The sequence below is a fragment of the Alligator sinensis genome, unplaced genomic scaffold (assembly GCF_000455745.1).
Source record: "Alligator sinensis unplaced genomic scaffold, ASM45574v1 scaffold941_1, whole genome shotgun sequence".
NCBI lineage: Eukaryota > Metazoa > Chordata > Crocodylia > Alligatoridae > Alligator > Alligator sinensis.
In genome coordinates, this window is record NW_005842163.1 from 1,851,447 (window position 1) to 1,874,739 (window position 23,293).

The window sequence follows — 23,293 nt, forward strand, 5'->3', positions numbered from 1 at the left end:
CAGCCAGCAAGGCCAGCCATACCTTGTCATGCATCGAAAGATGCATCTCAAGCCGGTCCAGAGAGATGATACTCCCCCTCTATGCGACTTTGGTCAGGCCGCAGTTGGACTACTGCATCCAGTTCTGGGCGCCGCACTTTAAAAAGGATGTGGCCAGCCTGGAGAGGGATCAAAGGAGGGCCACCCGCTTGGTGAGAGGGCAGCAGGACAGGCCCTACGAGGAGACACTGAGGGACCTGAACCTGTTCAGCCTCAGCAAGAGGAGGCTGAGGGGGGACCTGGTGGCTGCCTACAAACTCATCAGGGGAGATCAACAGCAAATAGGCAGAGCCCTTTTCTCCCCAGCACCACCTGGGGTGATGAGGAACAGTGGTCATAAGCTGATGGAGAATAGGTTTAGGTTAGAGCTCAGGGGGCAATATTTTACAGTTAGGGTGGCCAGAATCTGGAACCAACTTCCCAGGGAAGTGGTCCTCACTCCTACCTTGGGCAAATTCAAGAGGAGGTTGGACAATCACCTGTCTGGGGTCTTGTGAACCCAGCATTCATTCCTGCCTGTGGCAAGGGGTCAGGCTAGATGATCTGTTCAGGTCCCTCCTGACCCTAGCTACTACTATAAGTCAAGTGACCAGTAACTGATTTTCAAAAGGCCGCCATCGCAGTAGTTAACAATTCTCAGCAACATAAAATGCAAAAGTATCCATCCACCACTCTGTACCCCAAGGACTGAAAGAGAAGCCAAGCAGATTGTGTGACAGCCAGTGCTTAACAGGAGGAACCGACTCAGATAGGTTAGATATGCCATTGGATATACCACTAATACTGGCAAGGATTGGCAATAGTTAAAGTCCAACTGATAATTAGTTCTACAAGCCAAAGTAACAAGGTACCCCACCTTCCACAGAGTGCAAGATGCCACAGTTTTAGGAGAACTAGAGGACAAAAGAGAACATCAAGAGTGATTCAGGACAATAAACAGCACTGAGAAAAATTCCTATTATAACTCTAATTCAAAGTCTAGACGAATCTTGGAGGTTCTGAAGTTTCATCTTCTCCATCACTGAATAGGGATCCTCTAAAACTCAAAGTGGGACTCTCAAGACCACAGAGTTGGGAGTTAGTTGTGACTGATTCACCTCCCCCCTGAAGTGGTCCTAGAGGAGACAAGTCATGCATACTGCTTGGGAGGGTTGCACCCACCCCTTGGACAGAAGCAGTCCAAGGGAACACCTGCATGAGCCAGGGACTGCCAGATCACACCAATATATTTATGGGTGGCAATTCAAATACTCAATGAAAGAATGATATACACTTGAAAAAGATATCCAAGCATAAATTTCATGTAACTGTGTTTTTAAACCTGGTTTTAAAATAGGCTATCTGATTCCTTTATGCTAATTTGATATTTATTAACAAAACATGCACCGATATAAAACTATATTCAGTCCAACCCAGCAAGTGCTCATATGATGACAACAGAATTTAATGATAAATTGATATTTGCTGGTGTGAAAAACTAGATGCAAAATAAGTCTGGCATTTTTGCTATTCATAGTTTAGGATTAATTTTATTATACAATTTTGCAGTTTTCTGGTTCACTGAGTGCATGTTTTCTGATATCTGCCCAAGAAGAAAAGTCTATTGTGTCTGGCTAACTTACACCAATATATTTACTGCAATGTCAGCATACAAGCAACACTTGACCTGTGATACCCTTATTTCATTAGAGTTCAGTCTTTTCACTATATCTTTTTGGTCCAATCTCATCTGCATTTGCTTAGTTCAGTGAACCATTCAGTTCACATACAGCGTGTTGTGCATAATGTAATTGTTAAACGTTATAAATTAATATCTGCGAGAGAACCAGTAGATCTCAGTAAGAGATGGGAAATCATTATTAAAGGGTGATGAGTGACTCCTAGAAACCGCCACCAACAGTTTAAAGAGATGAATTCAGGACCGTTTTCAAGATGCTTTTCCATGCATCAAGAATTTACTTCTTTATTTTTCCATAGAATGAAGCTTGTCACAGTTGGCATCACTAGAAAGAATGATATCATTCCCCTACATTGGTTTAAAATGAAATGGGATTCATTCTAAGTGACTAGGGCCAAAATTAAGCCAAAAGAGAAATTTTCCCCCTGCAGAGACGAATATAAACTAAAATCCAGGAACGCAAGCAGTCAAAGCAAAGCCCAAGTGATGCACAGGCTTTGCGCTGACCTTCTGCCCTGAATCTCTTCAACCCTTCATAAAGGAAGCCAACAGAGGTCTCAATACACCATAAGTGGCCTATATATTCACTGAGTCTTTAAACAGGTTCTTTGCAGTTGGCTTGCTATCACCCAAATTAATCCACCTACAGTCTCTTGTACAATTATGATCTCACCCATTCCCTTTTTCAGTACAGCCAGCTTCTGGTGAGCAGCAGAAGTAGAAAACTTCTGCTTTCTTCTTTTAAAATCATAATAAAGCAAAATAGTTAACACAACCGTAACAACCATATCAAAGCATCCGCTCACACTGCCAACCCTGCTCCATTAATGCCCTGCTTGAAAACCAACATACCCTTGCATCAAATGCTGGTAGAGTCAGAGAGTGGCTCACAACCTGGGGAAAAATACAACAGCCACCAGTGGAGATTCACCACTAGTCACATTTGTTTTGTTGTGTGGGTGTGCCTAGCTTTATTTCCAACAGGATGGTATATGTTACGTTTTTCCAACACAAAAACAAAGACTTCACGATAAAGCTGCTACTGTGTTTTATAATGCCATAAATATATGCAATGCCCCCATCGCTTCTCACTGATGTGGAAAAAAATCTATAGGGGTTGAACCACCAAGTACAGCCCAAAGCTCAGTTACTTGAGATGAACTGGTAACTTCACCAGCACCACCAGCAGCAGAAAGGTGTCATCATGAATGCCATTAGCAGGGGACACAACATCCATCTGGAACTGGATTAGTTGCCCACCCTGGCACCAAGCTCTGCCCATGCAGCTCACAAGAAAGTCAACAGGAGCAGGACATTCACATCCAAAAGCAAACCTTAGCCCCTGGGGTATAAACTCTTGCAGACAAGAATCTGGGCCTACCCAGTGTTGTGCAGGGCACTGAGGACACGGTCTTGACTCAACACATAACCAACGAGGATTACATTTTTTTTTTGGCAGACACTTAGCTGAAGCCAATCTCTTCAGACAAGCACTATGGCTTTTTATCAAGCGCCAGTTATCACAGACAAGTGAATGGGAAGCGAGAAGGGGAAACAGATGTGTTAATGTGCTTGGCCCTTCAATCCTTCGCGGGGAGGAAAGGGAAAGTCCTTAAACTCTGCAGACCTCGGTAGACATTTAGCTTGCAATCCTGGAATACGTGCAATGCATTTTGGTGGAAGTATGCCTTAGTACGTTCTGTTTCGGATGAACAACAATGGCACAGTGCTGAGCTAGCAGGGAGACTGAACAGCCTTTAATTCCTGCAGAAGGGGCTCTACTCAAATCAAGAGAGGGGTCAGTAATGGGACAGACAGCATGAAAGAGCTGGATTGCCACATCTTGACTACAGTGGGAGGATGCAAATCTGCAAATCCCAGTGGCACCAGTCCCTTAACCTTCACACGCACATTATCATTTGCCTTTTGAGAAAATGGCAAATACATGATTTTAAAATGAGAGACTTACAAGTCCCCACCCCTCACTGTGCACAAGGCTCGGTTCTGTGAGCATCCAGCTGTTTAAGGCTTCTGGCCTTCCAAGGGGGAAATCCACATGCAAGGCCTCTAGAAATATTCCTTGCACTGAAGAATTAATAAGATCTTTGGCATTTTTAAATGTCAGTCACCCTCAGTTTTGCAGCAACCTTCTGCCTTCATAAGAATCAAGATGCACTGTTATTAAATATGAACATCTCCTAATTTATTTATTTTTTTAATGCAAATCTTGCGGGTAAGTTTAGAGGCTTGGTTGGAGTCAAGGTCTCCGGCTGGAACATCTGAGAGGAAGCTGCCTGCAGTTCCTTCATGCCTAGAGCAGGGGATGGAAACCGAGGACAGCTCTCCTTCAAGGGAAGGCGCCAGTCCTCCCATTTCTTTGGTGATATTTAGCAGCATAAGAGAAAGGACCTCCAGCAGCAGTCCTCCATGACCAACACATCTATCTGCCCATTCAGAGAGGGCTGCCAAGGCCAAACTGCTGACCCACTTCACAACACAGCTGCCAAGGAGGTCAATGGAGCAAGGAGAGGTTTAGCCCCACTAAAGTTACGTTCGCTCTCTTTTTTCCCCAATCCCCATCCCTCTTCCTTCCCCCATCCACCCTTATCTCCATCTCTCTACCCCATGTTACCAAAGCTTCTGCACTTGTACCAGAACAGTACTTTGAAGTGCTGCAGACAGATTAAAAGAGGGAGACTGCGGGTTGTTTTCAGTCTTCAAAGCACTCCTGACTAGGATTTGCAGACCTGCGTAGGAGGGATACAGGTACAACTGCCATGGATGGCAGTAGACAATATGCAATGGATCTTCAAGCCAGCTTGCAAAAAATCTCATCAGTAATTTATTTATTTATTTATTTTCAGAATCATGTCCATATTGGGCAATTACTGACTTAGGGTTTTTTTTTGGCAAAGCTGTAGTTAGTGACACTTTAATGACCCTTTCAGCAAAGCGTCTAGGCTTCAAACCCTCTTCAGAGATTCCTGCTCATTACTGCCGAGAGAAGCACCGGGGAAAAAAAACACCCTTCCAACCTATGAATCCTTCCTTTTCACTGAGATATAGCAATGGAATAAAGTCTTCTTATTTTTCAGCAATCTTGCTTGGAAGCCCCTTAATGTTGCCCATCTGCCTGTCAATGTTATTTAATTCAAAGTTCAACACAAGTGAAAACACAGATTAAATATCCCTTTCTCCATGTAGAAGAAGCTGTTTATAGCAGGGAACAAACCCTGGGCTTTACATTTAGTAGTGAATATATATATAACGGGCCTGCTCAGACAATGCTGCTAACCCTGCAGCCACAGGCCCCCACCTGACTGGGGACAGGTAAATGTGATTACTAATGTGACCTGTCCTGCTTGTGCTCCAAGGATGCCTGGGTTGTATCCGGATGAGTGGGCACATGTGGTTTGTGGCATCACACGAGGCATTAGCTGTGCTGCTAATTTGCAGCAATGAAATCCCGATGTCAAAAAACCTGTGCCAGAAGAAAGCAGGGCATACATGGTGACAGCATGAGCTGCCCGAAACCAGAGCCTAGCCAGCCAGAGCCACGCTCCAGCTGCCAGCCAGGCTCTGTGTGCCCAGTTTGCCACCACTAGAGCCCTAGGAGGCCTCCAGGACCCCAGGTAAGGTGGCTGGGGCCAGCCCAGGTGCTGGCCCCAGTCTCCCCTACCCCACCCCATCCGAGCAACTTGCTACATGCCAGAGCATGCATGTAGCTAACAATTACTGCCCCAGGGACAGCTAGCAGTGCTAGTTGTCCCTGGAAAATACCCATTCTTGCTTGTGGGGATGCACCCATGGGCTCCATACAGACATTTGGGGAAGTTTGGGGGGGAGTTAGATCATGTTAAAAATAGCCACCTGATTTAAGGCAAGTCAGGATGGGGAGGGACTACAGAGGGAGGTTGGGGGTATCAGGGGAAAGCAGGCTCCAGTGGTGGAGGAGTCACGGGGGCTCACAGTATCCACAGAGGAGAGTTGGGAAACTATCTCCCCAGCCCCCCAGACCAGGAGGAGCTATTTTTATTGCCCCCCACAAGTGAACCTACCATCCCATCCGTCTCCCCCCACCACTGAGACTTACTGCCGTGAATGCTGATAAAACCAGCACTGGGAACGGCTTGTGGGATGGGACTTTTCGTGGGCTGGGGGAAAGGGTGGGGAGAAAGGGCTGGTTGGTCCATGGAGGGGGGGGTTGTTCATCTGGGGGTGGGAAAAGGGGCTGAGGGGGCTAAAATTAGCCTGGTGAAAAGGAGGGAGTAGGAAAAGCTAACCCCAGGGCTGGGGCCAGCAGCTGGGCTTTCCCAGCCCCAGGGATGCCCTGGGAACCGTGAAGAAATTCAGTAGATTGGTATCACTGGACCCGAGCTAAATTAGACTGCCTTAGTGGACCACTTTACTTATATTGGGTTGGCCATTTTTAAACTAATCTAACTGTCCTGAACTTCTATACAGTTTGCACACAGAGCCACCTAATTAGTGTAACATCCACACCTGAGCTAACTAAATTAGATTGGGTGACCATTTTTAACGCAATCTAACCTCCCACTAACCTGAGACTGAAGTTGGTTCCTTATAAGGAACTGGGAATAAGGAACCAACTTCAGCCTCATCCTTAAAGGAGGGTGCTAGTCTTACCCCTGGGCAACAGTTGTGGAACTGTAGTCCACTCCATGATAGGGTAGACTGGGCTCTTTAACGCTGGTCAGCAGCCAGTCTAGGAGTAGATCGATGAACAAAAGGATGATCTCCTTTGCTCCAGCAGCCAAGCTGGTTCCAAACATGCTGGCAATCCATCTTCCCTTTCGATTAAACCAGCAAGGCTGATGAGGACACTGATGTGCAGGCAGCTCAGTGTCTCCATAGATACTGCCCAGGTTTTTGCAACCTGGTGAGGTCACTCCAGTTTTGCTTTATCTTTCAAGCAAGGACTATGTTCAACAAGTTGATGTCTCACTCGGTGTATTTCTATTGTCTCATGAGACAGACAGATGCCTGCTACTACTACTGCTGGTGCTAATACTGTGATTTTCAGTTCTCAGTGTCTTCTATGTTATTGGATAGAATAATACGCATGGATAATGATAGTTAATTTTTGCAATTAATAGCATAACAGGTTCACCTTTTAGAGCTTGGGCTGAGTCCCAGGCTTGAGATCCTGCTGTTTTGATTGGTGGAGCCCATCCACCAATCAGGAGGCAGCAGGAGAAATAAAGTCATGCCCCTTTCCTGAAGGGAGGGGGGAAAGAGCTCACCTGGACCTGATTGAAGACTGCAGACTGTCAGGTCCAGAAGACTTCGGGGCGGAGCCCTGGAGCGTATAAAAGGAGCGGCGTGCCCAGCACGAGGGGCAGATGCAGTGAGGGACTCAAGAAGAGTGAAGCTGAGAAAAGCTGGGGAGCTCTCCCCCAGTGGGCAATAGGCCCAAAGCTCCTGAAGCTGCCACTGGAGGAGCAGCCTTGGGAGTGGTGCAATATTGCTGGCGCACAGGGATGGTGTGTGGAGACCCAGCCCTGGGAGCACTGTGAGACTGCTTGGGCACATCACGGTGCACAGTTCAGCGCACGGAGCCCAGGCTTTCGGAGCTGCAAGCAATGGCTTGAGCCTGCAACCCTAACAGGGCCTTGAGGCCTGAGCTGCCTTACTGCAGACCCATCTCCCAGCAAGCGGTCAGGTTCCACGGTGCAGAGGGCGGCACATGGGCCCAAACCTTGGGAGCCAGAGAGCAGCAGAAGCTGCTTGGGTTAGCCACCCGGTGTGAGGATGGCTGGCCGGAGCCTGAAGGGCCTGGCCTGTGCTAAGAGAGCCCTCAGTGCCGAGACAGAGCATGGGGAAATAGTAGTGCTGCGGCGTAAGGCCCAGCACCGAGGAGCCAGCAGCAGTGGTAGAGGAGCTGAACCCCCGGTGCCCAGAGCAGGGCACAGGGTGGAGAGAAGCCCAGCAGTGCAGGAGAGGCCTGGAGAGGTGCTCCAGCAGAGGAGACCCCATTGAGCTGTGCCCTGACCACTGCCACCTGAGGGAGCGCGAGTCATTGGGCCCTTGGGTCCCACAGGGGAAAGATATTTGGGGCGGGCAAACCCAGAGAGGAGGCTGGGTGAGCAACCCCCCCCCCACCCGGCCCAGTACAGGGCCTAAACCCAGAGAAGGGGCTGGGTGAGCAGCCCCCTGCCTAGTCAAGGTCCTAAGGGGAGGGGCCCCTGGTGCTTGCTGGACACCACCCCCCCAAGGGACCCCATTGGAAGGAGGACCATTTCTTGTCCTGGGTCAGGGATTATATTAAGGAATAGATATTATTAAGATTGTTCATGTTTGCACCTTAAATTTTATAATTGAAATGTTGTATTGTGATGTTGTAAATAGTGTTATTTAGGGTTTGACCTTGGTTATTGGTTAGTGTTCTCTGTGTAAATATATGATATTTAGTTTTATGTTTATGTATATTATAATTTAATACATTGTATACAGTTAACAACTTTGTCCCCCGATCCACAACCCACCACTGACCGCCATCCACCTACCCCCCCATTCCCAACCCTTACTTCCACCTGATCCCTATTTTGTGCTGCCATCTACCCCTGCCACTGCCCCATCCCCAACATCTGCTGCTTCCCCATGTGCACTGCTGCTCCAAGGCATGACACGTACTACTTCCCAATCCCCTTGTGTGTGCTGTTGCCCAATCCCCCAACACATGCTGCTTCCTGATCCCCTGCCTAATCATGAGCACATGGGTGTTGCTGCCCCATTCCTGCCCCCCTCCCCGCCATCCTCACGTGCTGCTTCCCGATTCTCATGCAAGCTGCCGCCCCATCTTCCACCTGACCCCTGATCTGTACGACTGCCTGATTCTGGACCTAGCGTCAGTACTCAGATTCAAGAGGAGACATGTTTTCCCCATGTTGAATGAGGGAAAAAAAAACTCATCTTGGATCGGAGTAAATATGGTAATAAGTAAGTTACATTTGGAAAAACCAGTGTGGGTTTATATACAAACCATATGTTTCCATGAGAAAAAAAAAGGACAGGAAATTTATAATGCAATATTTCCTGTCGGAAAGCAATTTAAATAAACATGCTTTATTTTACCTTAATTAAGAACAAATAAATAAGACGGTACACAAAAAAAATCTAAACAAATAACTTCACACATTCACAGTGAAAAGACATGACAGGTGCTTATCCAAAAATCCTCATATTGGCCTATATTTCTGTCCGAAAAGACTGTTGCATCTTTAATAAGAAAAACCAAAGACAAAAAGCCATACTGTAATTTTTAACATGTTTCATGAACCAAGAAGCCAATAATGCAATGACGTCCCAAGTCATTCAAGTAGGTTTTCTGCTCATAGTGAGGCAGCCTGAAAGGGCAGCGGGGACCCACAGTGGAGCGATGGAGACCCCCGCAGCAGAGTGGTAGAGACCCCTGGAGGTGGCATCTCTAGCACTGCTCCCCAGCATCAGAGTAACACCTAACCCCAACACCTGTGTGGGCTTCCCTATCCAGCCCTTGCTACTTTGGCTGGCATAGGTGGTAGAGCCCTAGGAGAAGGGCAGCGGGGAGCAACAGGGCCTCCACCATGGGTCTCCCTACCCAGCACTTACTACTAAAATGGCACAGGTGGCAGAGCCCCTGAATGGCAGCCCTGGGTGAGACTATCTTCCTAAGTGACTGGGCTGGGTGGTAGCTCCCTAGGTTGGTCTGCTGTGACAGTGACTGTGATTAGTTTTGAGCTACAGTTAAAGGTTAATAGTTAACTATTTGCCTAAGGTTTGTTCAGGTTTGCTCACATTAAAATATCCTGTTCAAACTTACTTTACCAAGTTTCTGGGTGGGGGCTTAAGGTGGTGTAAAAGCCCTATAGTCTTACTGCCGCCCAGCACCTAGCCCACCAGCAACACAAGCCTTACAGGGTGGGTGTCAACCGGCAGGCTGAAACTCAAACACCAAGCTTCAGGTCAAGCAGGGACCTGCCCAGTCTTCTTCAGGAGACTGTCATTGGTGGAGACGTGTTTTGGGGTGATCCAAAATGGGTTTTGCCCCACAATCCCATCCTAAGAGCAGGTGTTAGTTGGCAGCATGGCATGCAAAAACTGAGCTTTGGGTTTTTGGCAAAAACTCCACCCAGACTTCTCCAGGAGAGTCCCCTGATAGTGGAGACATGTGGTTTGGGATGACCCGAAGTGGGCTTTGCCCAATAATCCCCATTAAAACTCAGCTCCTTATTTCTGGCGATGTATTTATCGCACACGCCTGTAGGGCTGTGAGGTGGTAGGCTGGTATATGAAAACCGTGCTGTGGATCAGAGAGGGAACTGCCCAGACATCTTTAGGAGAGTCTCCTGGTGGCACAGATATGTGGTTTGGAATGATCTGATCTGATCTGAAAAGGATTTTGCTTTATAATCCCATCCAAAATACCCAGATCCTTATACAGGGCAATATACTTAGCACACAGTGGGTGGCTGCTACTCAAAAACCAAGTTCTGGGTCAGGCAGGGACCAGCTCAGACTTCTTCAAGAGGCAATGATGTGTGTTTTGGGGTGATCCAACTCAGCTTCTTATTGGGAGCAGGCAGTACTACATAGTAGCCAGGCTGGTACGAAAACTGAGCTTTGGATCAGATACTGCCCTGCCTTGAATTCTTCAAGAGTCCTCTCATGGAGGAGACATGCAGTTTGGGGTGATCTGAAAAGGATTTTGCCTGATAATCCAGGGCCAAACTCAGCTCCTTTTGGGGGCTTTGCACATAGCATCAGCTTGGGTGGAGGGGTGTCAGTTAGCAGGCTGGCGCATGAAAGCCAAACTTTAGGTCAGACCAGGGTCATGAGGTGTCGTTTCAGGTGATCTGAAAAGGCTTTTCATCCATAATCCCAGCCCAAGATCAACTAATTTTTTTCATGGCAATGCATTTAGCATGCAGATCTGTGAGGGCATGAGTTGGCAGGCTAGCATGCAAAAGCCAAGCTTCAGATTGGGCAGGAGCCTGCCCAGTCTTTTTTGGGAGAGTCCACTAGTAGTGGAGACATTTTTGGGGGAGATAGAAGATTTTGCTTCATAATCCCAGCCCAAACTCGGCTCCTCATTCAGTGTTATGTAAATAGCACACAGGTCTGAGGGGCCATCAGTTGGCAGGCTGGCACACAAAACTGAGCTTCAGGTTAGGCAACAACCTACCAAGACTTCTTCAGGAGTCTCCTCGTAGCAGGGATGAGGCAATAAGGCAGGTCTGGGGTGACCCGTATAGGATTTTGCCCAATAATCCCATCCCAAATGTATCTCCTTATTCATAGCAACATACAGGCCTACGGGGCTATTAGTTGGCACTAAAAACCAAGCTTTGGGTCAGGCACTGCCCTGCCCAGGCTTCTTCAGGAGAGTCTCCCAGTGGCAGAGATGTGTGGTTTGGGGTGACTTGAAAAAAAGGTTTTGTCCCATAATCCCAGCTCCTCATTCAGGGCTATGCATTGATACATGATATTATTTTACATTTTTTTTTTTTTTTTTTTTTTATGAGTAAATATATTTTTGATGAACTTGCAACTCTTTAGCACATCTAATTCATTGCTAATAACCGTTTATTGTCTAAAGATTAGCTTTGAAAAAGGAACCAACTTTAGCCTCGGCCCCTCTCTCTGAACGTCTGTACGCACCCATGACGTGCAGGACAAGCAGCCGAGTGAAAACTATGGGGCGAGTCTGGGGGAAATCGGCACATCTTAGCATTGTCATACCCTGGATGGAGGGCATCACCTGCTGTCTTCTTCTGGTCAACCAGAATTTCATCTCCCACCCCAAATGTGCTTACTCTCTCTCTCTCACACAAACACACACTTAACCCGTGATATTTTGTCCAAGCAGGGATGGAGTTTACCATAAGCCTCAGGTAAGTGTAAGGACTATAAAATAGACCCATTCTTTAGAGAGTGGAAAGGATAGGCCAGTGATTAGTAGGACAATAATTTTGGATTTAGGGCAACTAGATTTAAATTCTTACTCCCACTTCCTATAGGAAGATCACTTAGGCTGTATTTTCACTGCTTCTGCAAGATTGCTAATGCACAATAGTTATTCTCCTACAAATTTCTATAGAAACAAGTTTTCCCAGTAGGTAGCTAGGCAAGCTCTATATTATACCCCCTGCCATGACTGACCTCACAGTGCAATTACAGTGCCTTTTCTCCACTAGGATTTCACAGCAAACTAGTTAGCACGCATCAGTTATTCTGGAGTAAAAATCCTTTGTAGCAGTGAAAACAAAGCCTAAAATGTCTCGGTGTCTTGCACAAAAAAACCCAACCCCAGGATATTTGTACTTTCTTGCCATGCCAGGGTACTATGAAAAGACTCTGCAGAGCTCAGATGCTAAGATAACAGGAGCCATATTGGAGTTAGCGACTTGCATTTTACTACTGCCACTGGTACTTTTTAATACCCATCACGGCATTTTCACGTCTGACTGCCAGCAACAGCATCCGGGAAGGAACAAACAAACAACAAAATGGACATTGCACAGAGAGGCCGAGATAATTATGTTTTCCTATGGCTAAAAAATGCAATCCAACGTAGGATGGAGTTTAGGAATACATTGTCCCTATTTGGTGCTAGAGATTGTAGCAATGATTACTAATAGACCTCTGTGAAGTGTAGACAGAGCATGGGGAAATAGTAGTGCTGCGGCGTAAGGCCCAGCACCGAGGAGCCAGCAGCAGTGGTAGAGGAGCTGAACCCCCGGTGCCCAGAGCAGGGCACAGGGTGGAGAGAAGCCCAGCAGTGCAGGAGAGGCCTGGAGAGGTGCTCCAGCAGAGGAGACCCCATTGAGCTGTGCCCTGACCACTGCCACCTGAGGGAGCGCGAGTCATTGGGCCCTTGGGTCCCACAGGGGAAAGATATTTGGGGCGGGCAAACCCAGAGAAGGGGCTGGGTGAGCAGCCCCCTGCCTAGTCAAGGTCCTAAGGGGAGGGGCCCCTGGTGCTTGCTGGACACCACCCCCCCAAGGGACCCCATTGGAAGGAGGACCATTTCTTGTCCTGGGTCAGGGATTATATTAAGGAATAGATATTATTAAGATTGTTCATGTTTGCACCTTAAATTTTATAATTGAAATGTTGTATTGTGATGTTGTAAATAGTGTTATTTAGGGTTTGACCTTGGTTATTGGTTAGTGTTCTCTGTGTAAATATATGATATTTAGTTTTATGTTTATGTATATTATAATTTAATACATTGTATACAGTTAACAACTTTGTCCCCCGATCCACAACCCACCACTGACCGCCATCCACCTACCCCCCCATTCCCAACCCTTACTTCCACCTGATCCCTATTTTGTGCTGCCATCTACCCCTGCCACTGCCCCATCCCCAACATCTGCTGCTTCCCCATGTGCACTGCTGCTCCAAGGCATGACACGTACTACTTCCCAATCCCCTTGTGTGTGCTGTTGCCCAATCCCCCAACACATGCTGCTTCCTGATCCCCTGCCTAATCATGAGCACATGGGTGTTGCTGCCCCATTCCTGCCCCCCTCCCCGCCATCCTCACGTGCTGCTTCCCGATTCTCATGCAAGCTGCCGCCCCATCTTCCACCTGACCCCTGATCTGTACGACTGCCTGATTCTGGACCTAGCGTCAGTACTCAGATTCAAGAGGAGACATGTTTTCCCCATGTTGAATGAGGGAAAAAAAAACTCATCTTGGATCGGAGTAAATATGGTAATAAGTAAGTTACATTTGGAAAAACCAGTGTGGGTTTATATACAAACCATATGTTTCCATGAGAAAAAAAAAGGACAGGAAATTTATAATGCAATATTTCCTGTCGGAAAGCAATTTAAATAAACATGCTTTATTTTACCTTAATTAAGAACAAATAAATAAGACGGTACACAAAAAAAATCTAAACAAATAACTTCACACATTCACAGTGAAAAGACATGACAGGTGCTTATCCAAAAATCCTCATATTGGCCTATATTTCTGTCCGAAAAGACTGTTGCATCTTTAATAAGAAAAACCAAAGACAAAAAGCCATACTGTAATTTTTAACATGTTTCATGAACCAAGAAGCCAATAATGCAATGACGTCCCAAGTCATTCAAGTAGGTTTTCTGCTCATAGTGAGGCAGCCTGAAAGGGCAGCGGGGACCCACAGTGGAGCGATGGAGACCCCCGCAGCAGAGTGGTAGAGACCCCTGGAGGTGGCATCTCTAGCACTGCTCCCCAGCATCAGAGTAACACCTAACCCCAACACCTGTGTGGGCTTCCCTATCCAGCCCTTGCTACTTTGGCTGGCATAGGTGGTAGAGCCCTAGGAGAAGGGCAGCGGGGAGCAACAGGGCCTCCACCATGGGTCTCCCTACCCAGCACTTACTACTAAAATGGCACAGGTGGCAGAGCCCCTGAATGGCAGCCCTGGGTGAGACTATCTTCCTAAGTGACTGGGCTGGGTGGTAGCTCCCTAGGTTGGTCTGCTGTGACAGTGACTGTGATTAGTTTTGAGCTACAGTTAAAGGTTAATAGTTAACTATTTGCCTAAGGTTTGTTCAGGTTTGCTCACATTAAAATATCCTGTTCAAACTTACTTTACCAAGTTTCTGGGTGGGGGCTTAAGGTGGTGTAAAAGCCCTATAGTCTTACTGCCGCCCAGCACCTAGCCCACCAGCAACACAAGCCTTACAGGGTGGGTGTCAACCGGCAGGCTGAAACTCAAACACCAAGCTTCAGGTCAAGCAGGGACCTGCCCAGTCTTCTTCAGGAGACTGTCATTGGTGGAGACGTGTTTTGGGGTGATCCAAAATGGGTTTTGCCCCACAATCCCATCCTAAGAGCAGGTGTTAGTTGGCAGCATGGCATGCAAAAACTGAGCTTTGGGTTTTTGGCAAAAACTCCACCCAGACTTCTCCAGGAGAGTCCCCTGATAGTGGAGACATGTGGTTTGGGATGACCCGAAGTGGGCTTTGCCCAATAATCCCCATTAAAACTCAGCTCCTTATTTCTGGCGATGTATTTATCGCACACGCCTGTAGGGCTGTGAGGTGGTAGGCTGGTATATGAAAACCGTGCTGTGGATCAGAGAGGGAACTGCCCAGACATCTTTAGGAGAGTCTCCTGGTGGCACAGATATGTGGTTTGGAATGATCTGATCTGATCTGAAAAGGATTTTGCTTTATAATCCCATCCAAAATACCCAGATCCTTATACAGGGCAATATACTTAGCACACAGTGGGTGGCTGCTACTCAAAAACCAAGTTCTGGGTCAGGCAGGGACCAGCTCAGACTTCTTCAAGAGGCAATGATGTGTGTTTTGGGGTGATCCAACTCAGCTTCTTATTGGGAGCAGGCAGTACTACATAGTAGCCAGGCTGGTACGAAAACTGAGCTTTGGATCAGATACTGCCCTGCCTTGAATTCTTCAAGAGTCCTCTCATGGAGGAGACATGCAGTTTGGGGTGATCTGAAAAGGATTTTGCCTGATAATCCAGGGCCAAACTCAGCTCCTTTTGGGGGCTTTGCACATAGCATCAGCTTGGGTGGAGGGGTGTCAGTTAGCAGGCTGGCGCATGAAAGCCAAACTTTAGGTCAGACCAGGGTCATGAGGTGTCGTTTCAGGTGATCTGAAAAGGCTTTTCATCCATAATCCCAGCCCAAGATCAACTAATTTTTTTCATGGCAATGCATTTAGCATGCAGATCTGTGAGGGCATGAGTTGGCAGGCTAGCATGCAAAAGCCAAGCTTCAGATTGGGCAGGAGCCTGCCCAGTCTTTTTTGGGAGAGTCCACTAGTAGTGGAGACATTTTTGGGGGAGATAGAAGATTTTGCTTCATAATCCCAGCCCAAACTCGGCTCCTCATTCAGTGTTATGTAAATAGCACACAGGTCTGAGGGGCCATCAGTTGGCAGGCTGGCACACAAAACTGAGCTTCAGGTTAGGCAACAACCTACCAAGACTTCTTCAGGAGTCTCCTCGTAGCAGGGATGAGGCAATAAGGCAGGTCTGGGGTGACCCGTATAGGATTTTGCCCAATAATCCCATCCCAAATGTATCTCCTTATTCATAGCAACATACAGGCCTACGGGGCTATTAGTTGGCACTAAAAACCAAGCTTTGGGTCAGGCACTGCCCTGCCCAGGCTTCTTCAGGAGAGTCTCCCAGTGGCAGAGATGTGTGGTTTGGGGTGACTTGAAAAAAAGGTTTTGTCCCATAATCCCAGCTCCTCATTCAGGGCTATGCATTGATACATGATATTATTTTACATTTTTTTTTTTTTTTTTTTTTTATGAGTAAATATATTTTTGATGAACTTGCAACTCTTTAGCACATCTAATTCATTGCTAATAACCGTTTATTGTCTAAAGATTAGCTTTGAAAAAGGAACCAACTTTAGCCTCGGCCCCTCTCTCTGAACGTCTGTACGCACCCATGACGTGCAGGACAAGCAGCCGAGTGAAAACTATGGGGCGAGTCTGGGGGAAATCGGCACATCTTAGCATTGTCATACCCTGGATGGAGGGCATCACCTGCTGTCTTCTTCTGGTCAACCAGAATTTCATCTCCCACCCCAAATGTGCTTACTCTCTCTCTCTCACACAAACACACACTTAACCCGTGATATTTTGTCCAAGCAGGGATGGAGTTTACCATAAGCCTCAGGTAAGTGTAAGGACTATAAAATAGACCCATTCTTTAGAGAGTGGAAAGGATAGGCCAGTGATTAGTAGGACACTAATTTTGGATTTAGGGCAACTAGATTTAAATTCTTACTCCCACTTCCTATAGGAAGATCACTTAGGCTGTATTTTCACTGCTTCTGCAAGATTGCTAATGCACAATAGTTATTCTCCTACAAATTTCTATAGAAACAAGTTTTCCCAGTAGGTAGCTAGGCAAGCTCTATATTATACCCCCTGCCATGACTGACCTCACAGTGCAATTACAGTGCCTTTTCTCCACTAGGATTTCACAGCAAACTAGTTAGCACGCATCAGTTATTCTGGAGTAAAAATCCTTTGTAGCAGTGAAAACAAAGCCTAAAATGTCTCGGTGTCTTGCACAAAAAAACCCAACCCCAGGATATTTGTACTTTCTTGCCATGCCAGGGTACTATGAAAAGACTCTGCAGAGCTCAGATGCTAAGATAACAGGAGCCATATTGGAGTTAGCGACTTGCATTTTACTACTGCCACTGGTACTTTTTAATACCCATCACGGCATTTTCACGTCTGACTGCCAGCAACAGCATCCGGGAAGGAACAAACAAACAACAAAATGGACATTGCACAGAGAGGCCGAGATAATTATGTTTTCCTATGGCTAAAAAATGCAATCCAACGTAGGATGGAGTTTAGGAATACATTGTCCCTATTTGGTGCTAGAGATTGTAGCAATGATTACTAATAGACCTCTGTGAAGTGTAAAACATTACGTTGATTAGTTTCCAGCAGTGCCATTCCGCCTGTGAAAAACAGCCTGAAGTAAAAATGAGAGCGAGAGAGATTGTCCACTGCTGTGTTAAGAGAAGAATTCAAATTCCACACCATGCTGAGTAACCACATATAAAACCAGTACCTGTGACAAAGGCTCCCAGCTGAGCCCATGTACAGTGGGTAGCCCATTCCCTGCATACAAACTCTAGAATATATTTATGGTCCATTTTAACCTGGTGGGTTTTGGTTTTTTTTTTAAATGGTGTTCACATCTCTTAAAACAATAGCGGCAAAATCTGCTGGCAGAACAGCTGCCGTGGCTGAAATGCAGAAGTGGGGGGAAAATATTTCACTCAGTATCCTATGCAAGAGAGAAACATCACAGGGAGACAGGCTCTTAGCATATTTCCAGACATAGGAGAGAACAGGTGCTTCATCCATGGTTTTATACTCGAACTGTGCAGTCATCTTTTTTTTTCCTGACTTTACTGGTGGATCCACTACAGAACTGGAGTAAAAACATCCTAGCAAGAAGATAAATCTTTTCAAAAGAAAGTTTTATATGCCAATGACTTCCCGGGGAAGGGGTGTTTGGAGGTGCTGGACTGGGACTCAGGTGACATAGCAGGCTTAAAGTGGTGACTAAGCCACAACCTTACTGTGTGACCTTGAACAAACTGCATAGGGCCAGCTATTTTGAGGTGTTAAACATCTACACCTGGAGATCAAAATGCTCGGGCACTTCTGAAATAGAGCTCTATAATACCCTCCCTAACTGAAACTCCTCACAGGAAAAAGGGAGGTAATGATGTATTCAGGAACTATAGTAAAGGATGACATAGTAATTCAGAGGTAGATAAACAGGTTAAGTAAAAGCAACTTCTGAACAGCGGACTAAAGTGTGTCCCTCACCTCTTCCCTACTCTGACTTCAGTCTATCATAACCCTGCTAATACACTCATCCAGCAAAAGACTAGAGAAACTTATTTGTACGGTTCCAACACAAGCAGAAAAAAAGATAAACCCATTTTTTTTTTAAATAAAACCTCCAAGTTGCCATTTATCCATCATAAACAAGAAATGCAAAAAGGAATGGCATTTTTCCTTTGCTTTGCAGCTCAGCTTGAGAGGCAAAGTATTTGCAAGGATGCATTTGCTGTCTACCAAATTAAAAGCACAGGAGCTCCAAGAACATAAAATAATAACAGCTTATTCTCCACTTAAGCCAAGCTAGTATTTGGATAACCATTAATGCTCTGCCAACAGTTTCATAACATATCAGAGAAAATATTTGCTATATAGACAAAGTAATGCAACAATACTAAAACCTGTGGGTTTTGCCCTAACCTTCCCTTGGACACTGTAATTCTGTAGTTGTGCACAACCTAATGAGGAAGTGATTCTCAGCACTCTCGCAGTTTAAGAGCAATGCTATGCAAACCAGCTAAGCATCTGACCATGCAATGTTAGCAAAACCTCTTCCCTCCATAAACTCAAGCGCATTCCCATCAGAAACTATACAGACTTGAACATTTCTTACTTTGTTGCTGCTTTAACTCACCTCATCCTGGTCAGAAGGAACACTAAGGATAGACTTTCAGTACCTCTAATGACTAGTAAAAGTAAAAAGATTTTGTACTCATTTTGGTTGCTTTCTCTCTCAACTTGAGAGTGAACAGAAAAAGCACACTCAGCATTTAACTAGCTCTCTGACACCACCTGTTACACTCCACCTTGTTTCAAGCAACCCAGCTGCTGAATGCCAACTGCCCCTCCCCAAGCTGGGGGGAACTAGGTTTGAGCAGTGAAAGGAACCCAATATGTGCTAATGGGTGGGCTTGTGCTAATTAGAAAATTAAGTGAACAAAATAGCTGTGTCATGGTTAGCTAGCAATGCTTCTAGTCCATATGGGAGGGAGATAGCATGCTAGCTGTGTAAATCATTAACTATTTCTTTTATTTTTTGCCCAGAGGCAGCTAGCTACACTTCTGCATATACTCCATAACTCTGTGTACTTAAAGCTCAGTGCTTGCATTAAGAATAAAATTCCCAAAGAAGTGTTCACACATGCAGAAGTGAACGCTGGTTTATTTACCAACCTGCTGTCCCTATCCAAAAGGCAGTTTGACAGGCAGACTGACAATAAAAGTAATGCCGGAGATTTTTTTTTTTCATGCCTGCCTACACACCAGTCACTTCCAAGCTCTGAAACAGGCTGCTCACTACCTGCTGTGTTGATCTACTGCTTTCCACAGGGTGACTGCCTTGGAGACAGCTGATGCTTCTGCTTCGCTCTTACCTTGTCTTTCACCTAGTCTCCATGTGTTTTTAGGTGTATCTCCGATTTGTCTCACTGAAAAGCAAGCGGACCTTCTCTGGCTGACCTGCGTTGCTCAGAACAAGTGCTCACTTTGAATCTGATTTTAAAAGACACCATCTGTTTTTAATGGAACAAAAAATTCTCCCCTAATTAATTACACCTCAAATAATTGTATTTACTCATCTAGCCACTTGACTGAATTCAAAGGTCACGTACTATCATTGTGACAGGGACCCTGGGGCCATCAATAATTTATATTTTATGGCAAGGAAAAAAGTTCATCCGTGGTATGAGTGGGATCAGCTAAGACAAAAACTGAGTCCATTCAGCACAAGGATGTGATCTATGTACTGCAGCCAGAACAATGAACTTGTGAATCAAAAGTCATTCAGCTTGACTGATGCAGCGTGTTTACAGATGCAGAGATCAGAAGGTCTATGAAATGCTGGCTGTGGACACAGGGAGGTGAAAAAGTGAGGGAGAGTAAGTAGTCCTTGTATAACTTACAAGGCCATGGCATTTGCCTAGAACAACAATTATTCCATCGTGGAAATGTTAATGCCGCGGTACCTTGATTTAAATAATGAACTCAACCAAATGGAACTTGATAAGCAGCTCGGAGGAGGCCGAGAGGACTCAACAGGAAGATGTCATGTCCAACCAGGGAATGGTCAGATTGGAGAGGTGGGATCCCTTCCCTTTTCTTCTCAAGCTAAGGGGAGCTTTCAGTAATGGGCTTTGCCAAGCATTCGCTGAGATATGTTAGGCAGACGCTCAGAAAAAGGAAGTCCCTGTCTCAAGAAACTTATAGTGGGGCTCCATTTAAGCATTCAACCTAAACCTACACATTCTCAAATCAGTGTGCTTCAGTCTAGGCCCCCAGTTCCTTAATTAGGAAACTGAATAAGAGTAGCTTCATTTCACATGTGGAAAGCACTGGAAATAAGGACATCCAGGATGTCTGAAGGTCAAGCCCTGAGAATTTAACAGATTAGACGTGGTTAGGCACATATGTTTGAACACATGTGGGCCTTAATCCTCTGCATCTCATGACTTGTCTAAGTAATCCAAGTTGCTGTTTGATGAAACCCATCTAGTAGTTACTTGACATGGCTGACAGTAGGCTGAACTTTTATCGCAAGTAGCTCACGAACATAAGGCAAGGTTGAAGCATGCGTGTCCCGTGGCCCATGCAAGAATGCTGTTCCTGCTCACGTGTGTATGAACGGGTTGCCCCCTGGTGGCTGCCTTGCAGAATTTATAACTGGAGTGGGGCTTTGTGACTTGTATATTAAGAGGTAGAGTTTGGGAGGCAATGCTGAAGCATCAAGGATATAATTTAAATTAAGTTTGTAGACCTTTTCCTTCCAAAAGTGGCATTAAACTATAAACCAGATACTGGATCCAGTTCTCTCTGAGATTTTTGGTAGAGTTCTTAAGTTATTCGTGAACCATGGTCTCCCCTGCAGTTGCACATGGGTGGTCTTTAGGACCTGGGCTAGAGGATACCTGTTTCAGGAGAGGCCTGCTGATAGGGTAGCAGACTGCCTGCAAATGAGCAAGTTCAAATCACTCAGGCTTAAGCTTACAAAAGTAGCCTTTCAAATTTCTGGGTATCTAACCTCATCCATCTTGGCCTCAGCTTCCAAGGGTGCCAACCAGCACCAACTCCTTTGACCAAACGAAAGTAAAGTCACCGCAGGTTGGACACGTGAAAACTGAAGGCACTTAAAAACAAAAGTGATTTTTGAAAATCATCACCTAAATATTTCTGTCTCGGTTTCCCTACCAGGAATGGAAAAAATACCAGTCTTGGAGAAACATTATGAGTTTTTATTGATAGACGCAAAGCCCACTGTACACATACCTCACATCCTGAGCTACTCAAGAGATTAGAACAAAAAAATGTAAAGTAAATATTACTTCCAGGAAATATACTGTGGCAATGTTTAGTTTAAAGAAATATCTCAGGAAATACCATAAAAACTCTGGTATTCTTACTCATCGGCCTCTTTAGTGCTAAGCAGAGAGTTGAATTTATTATACCACAAACTTGAATTTCTTTAAAGGAAAAAGGAAGGGGGGAAAAAATACTTGGGCACTTTACATTTGCAGTTCTCCTCACATGCTGATGTTGTTTCCAGGAGTCTCTTTGCCTCGTCCTGTATCTGCACACCTCTCTTACACCTTCTGATCCTGCTGGTTTCAGACTCATACCCAATTTCATTCATTTCTCCATTTCTAACACATGTTGTCAAACATGTTTTCCCCTGCAGCAAGGCTTAGTCATAAATTCATCTGGAACTTTTTACACCGCTGTTGCATTTGCATGCTAATCAGAGAAGCCTATGTCTTCTAGCCTAGAAGAACGAGAAAGCTCCAGCTGAATGCTTAAAGAGACTCTGTAGTTTGCAGAGAGTTAGAAGTCCCTCATTACATTTAAGGGGACCCTCTATGAGGTTCATTTAATCTATCAGGATTCAAAGATGGCCTTTAACTTCATTCCCCAACCCCCACCCCATCCAGTATCACAATTTGACCTCTCCAGGTCAATGCCATGGATTTTCTGCCTCCAGATGTGACTTTCTATTCCCCTGAGCTAATACTGGTAACAACAAGGATGAGATTGAATTTCTCAACTCGTGGGTGAAATATTGAAAAGAAATGATCATTTTAACAACTGCTGTTTACTGATGTTAAAAAGATTATATCATTTCACCATAACTCAGGCCTCTTTCAAACCTTTGCACTTACCAAGTTAAACAGAAAACACTTTGATCACTTCTAACTAGATGATAAATACATATATCTACTACAGACAGATGTGAAATCAATTTTTTTCCATAAGACTAATAAAAAAAAATCTCTTGAACTCTGATAAAAATTTTATTTTTTTTTTGCTGATACAAATAACATGAAATCTTTAAGGGGAAAGTGAGTGTTTCCCTATTTGTTGATATAAATCTTGTCTGATTCAAGATCAGCACCAAATTTTGAGAGCTTTTCCTCCATAAAATGCTGGTTATAAATGATGCTCTCACTGCTTAGCAATGTTTATTCAAATATTAATCAATAATTAAGGATTAATCAATAACATCTGGTCTTGTACCCCAATATCTTAATTCTGGATTCAAGTTATGAAATGCAGACCCTGGATCTGAAGACTTCCTAAATTCAGGGTTTTCAGATGCATCTCAAACATGGCTTCATATAATGAAGTATAAGCCATCCTGCTTGTGCATATCGAGAAGGGCCAATAGAAACATGCAATAGGGCATGCTTCACGGCTCTTTTTTGTCCTTTTTCTTTTTTTGCTGCTTTCAGACTGTCCATGGATCCTTGGACATATAAATCAGAGCAGTAGCAGGAGGTTACTGACCCTAGCACTCTTGAGTACTGGGTTGCAATCCTAGTCTGGCAGTAGGCAAGGAGGTCTTTATATGACCTTGTCCTGCTGACAAAACAGCATGGTGGGCTGAAATCTGTCCTAAAGACAAAGGGCTCTTTCCTCAGACAGGAAGCACGGTCCAGTGGGTGAATCCCTGATCTTGTGAGATTTGGGTTCAAGTCCTTATTCCATCACAGGCTTTTTTATGCGACCTCAGGTTAGTCCTTATGTGTCTACTTCCCTTTTTGTAAAATGGGGATAATAGCAGTGCCCTCCTCTCAGGGTGCTGTGAAGATAAATGCATTAAAGCCTGTGAGTTGCTCAGACAGTACAGTAATAAGGGCCATATGAGTGCTGTAGATAGATAGCTTCATAAGAGCACTAAAGGAATCTAATAGCAGTTCAGAGAAGGCTGTTTCTTTTACAACATTT

The 23,293-nt window shown here is 45.2% G+C and overlaps 1 long non-coding RNA gene across 2 annotated transcripts in view; it reads right to left on the reverse strand.

Moving 5' to 3' along the window:
• Positions 1–18,894, reverse strand: part of LOC112550612 — a 157,556-nt gene extending 138,662 nt beyond the window's left edge. For both annotated transcript variants that reach the window (XR_003094544.1, XR_003094543.1), the window contains exon 1: positions 18,714–18,894. This is a non-coding gene — a long non-coding RNA (uncharacterized LOC112550612). The remainder of the gene's footprint in view (positions 1–18,713) is intronic.
• Between the last annotated feature and the right edge of the window lie 4,399 nt (positions 18,895–23,293).